Genomic DNA, 3,764 nt, shown 5'->3' on the forward strand with positions numbered 1-3,764 from the left:
CACATTTTTGAACGTGCGTGCTATGGGAAACAAAAACGACTAACTTCGAAGTAATGACACAAATCTTTTTTTGAAACAAAACTTTTGATAATATTCGTAGCTACTTCCCAATGCATAAGCAAACTTAGCTGCTGCCGAGGCCAGCAGAGGGAGCCAAAGAGCACTCTGTTTTTCTCGTTCTCAATGTTCTGTATCAGTTTGATTTGTCTCAGAACTTGGACCTTTGTATTAGGAATGATGTCAATGCCAACTTAACTGAGTTGTTGCGAGTAGAAACAACAGTTGGATTCATTATGTATTGAAATGCTAACTGCTTTTAGCAATACATCGCCATAACAATTACATTTTCATCATGTTGTGCTTTTAAGCCGTAAAGATAAATTATGCACAAATCAATATACTGCAGTGTGTGAACCCTTGTTGCATTCTGTTAGAAATCCTAATAAACTTTGTGTTACATGGCAGCCATGCTAGATATTAAACTCATGCTAGGAGTCCTGAGACTGTCCCATCTGGTCTATCATTTGTTAATCTTTTCTGCTGTTGTTACCTGTGCAGCAATGTCCATAAATTAATGTTTTCCTTGTGCTTTTAAACCTAATCAATTAAACTGACATATCCATCTGCTATTGGGAATGGCAGTACATTTAAATACTTTAATTTTGAGAAATGACATTTCCTATGCTATTCATTGACCATGATTTTATAAATAATATAAAGTGATTAATTTGAGAACCAATTAAAAACTATTCAGTGTGCAAAGCAAAAAGAGTGACTAATTGAATAGTTTTGCAATTCGCATGATATAACCACCCATCTCAAACCACATACATTTTATAATAGCTAAATTACCCCAGATTTATTTCCACTTAAACTGGCCAAAATCACACACGGATGTATCAACATGGGTGCACAAGATAGAACATTTTTGCTCTGCAACAAGCTACTTGTGAATTGGATTTTTTTTTTAAAAAGTTGAACACATAGTTTAAAAGTGAAGGATATTCAAATAAACTGCTGACATGCCCTGTTCTGCTGACATGCCCTGTTCTGGCTGCCGAATAAACTTTAAAAGCAGACAACAAGGTGCTAAAAAAAGTTTCCAAAGTCCCTAAAATGTCATAAATGGAACTACAACAGTCTTTATCTTCTGTTGAGTTCATACCTTCACAACTAGAATGAGCTAAAGTTCTGTTTTTATGGAATGTGTTCAAGAAAACAAGTAACCCAGAGAAGAAGACCTTAACCTCTTCAATAACATCCTTTGAACATTAAAGAATTGTAAAACTGAATTATTTGGATCCAAGCAGTGAACATGCTTGGTGTGAACCAAATTCAGCACTCAGGGAAATAAAAATTAATACCAGATTTTTTGTTCTATTCATCGTTCCTTGATGACTAAAACAGAATTATTTTTGCTAGTGGCGGTTACATTACTTTATTTTACAAAGATAAATTTAAAAATGGGTCCTAACTTTGATGTAAACTTGTTTTATTTTATATTTGCTATAGTTTTTATTTGCTATAGTTCTTCTATGATATGCATCAAAATGCATATAATGCATCTAAGAGAAGCTCTTTTCCATCATATCTTCATTTTTGAAATTAAAACATTCTCAACATCTGCTGAGCAGCCTCAGCCTGTCCTTCAGGTTAAAGCTTAAATTGTTAGATTTACGCCACTAAATACTTTGCAGTACGTAAAAAACTACTTTGTTTACAAAAAGAAATGGAAAAGCAATGTTTTAGCCACAGTTCATTTAAACAATAAAATACCGGTTAATTTATAATGCATTGAATTTCAATTTTAGTTGCTAATGCAAATGCATGTTTTAGTTGTCAAAGCTGTAAATTCAGATTGTTCAGTTATTGGAATATTTTTTTTATTTTCTGTAATACTTCCTTTCTCTGTGTTAATAATGGCAAATACAGTGAAAAAAGGAAAAAAGTACTAAATGAATTTTTCTTCTTCTTGTTTGAAAAGAAGAAATATTTCCAAAAGTAGACAATCAAATATATTCTTTTGTTGCTTGAAATGAGGCACTTTTAATTTTAGAATAATTCTTGATTGTGAATTGAATTGAACAATCTTATGAATTGAACAAAAAATCATAAAGGGTCATTGTGTGAAAAAGCTAAAACTGTTGATTTACTACCTTGGCATTTTGTGAAGTTCAAAAAGGTAACAAAAAGGGTATACTTTATACTTTTAGCTACAACTAGAGCTAGATAAACAACTTAAAAAGTAAACTGAATTTGAGTTAAGTAAGAAATGTTTCAACAATATTTAGATTGTTAATGAAGTGTCAAAACATTTTTTAATCTTAAGATCTAAGTTTTAAAAACAGAACATACAAACATAATTTATGTATTAATTGTTTCAGAGTTTTACTATTTTTAATCATTGTCTCCCAGTTGAAAGGTGGAAATGTGTTATCATATCTATAACTTGCCAATAATTTTACTTTTAAATAAAAACAAGCTAATATGTTGTTATGAAATAATGACTCAACAGAACCCCTTGCACTGAGCTTTCCTCCCTTGAATCCAGAAAACATAAAAAATTATAATATTGGAAGTGGAAATGAATTGAAGTCTCTAAGTTTAATTGAACAAGCTTCCATTGCTCATTGCTAGCTCATGAGGTAGGATAGCAATGTGCTTTCCCTTACTTGATCCTCCTGAGTGCTAACTACTGCAGCGGACTGTTGCCTGTCTGGCATGTTGGGGTCTCAGGAGAGGTCTCTCCTGCTCGGTGCAGGGTGGTCTTGCTGGCAGAGCTGTGTCCATATGATGGGCTGCCATGGAGACTGGGCTCTAGGTCTGGCCAGTGTGGAATAGGTAGCAGCATTAGCAGCGTAGCAGGTAACTGGGTCAGATGGTTCTGTCAGTTTTGCAATGTTTTCTAAGGTTCTTACCCTTCTAATCACTCTGTACCTTCAGGTGACATTTTCACGTAGATACTGTACCCCTTGTCAACATACACAAGCACACATCCATCCACCCACGCATACACAAATAATGTAAATGTTTGAACAGAATGTTATTATTACAGCAATTTGGCCTGCCAAATGTTGACGCTGGGTACAGTCCTGATTTAATAAAGTCAATCAAGCAATTACGTAGTATTCGAACATGAGGGAACGTTTTTGTAAAGCTAGTTTGCCCTAATGCATGTGGGCAACCAATTTCTCTATTCAGGAAATGCCAAGATAAGACAAGTGAAAAAAATATGCAAATGTTGCTGATTGAGTTCTATGTGTGTTATATTATGTTCTCAATTTATCAACTGATGGGACCAGAGTAACAGATCTTACAAAGACAAATACATCATAGCTAATCATATGTCTGTTTTTTTCCTTTTCTATTTTTTTTATTTTAGGTATGCAGTGAGAAGTTTGAATGGGATACAAGCAAAAAAATAGCTGAACATTTCTAAGTTGTTGCTCTGTTCTTGTTTATTTTCGTAAAATTTAATAACTTATTTTACTTTGAGGTAAATATAGTAGATAGTTTTTCACCATAATAAAATAGTAAATCTGAATAATTTGGATAGTTATGTATACATAATACTTTGGATGTATAACATGCTTCAGTATGTCATGACTAAACGTTGTAAAAACATAAATATAAGCTATTTAATATCAAAATGATTAATGTATTTTATTGAACAATCTATTTTATTTTCCAAAAGTAACTGACATATTAAAACATTTATTGATAAAATATATTTAAGGTTTTTACATTCATTTTCAACATACATA

This window comes from Poecilia formosa, unplaced genomic scaffold, assembly GCF_000485575.1.
Source record: "Poecilia formosa unplaced genomic scaffold, Poecilia_formosa-5.1.2 Scaffold182, whole genome shotgun sequence".
NCBI classification, from domain to species: domain Eukaryota; kingdom Metazoa; phylum Chordata; class Actinopteri; order Cyprinodontiformes; family Poeciliidae; genus Poecilia; species Poecilia formosa.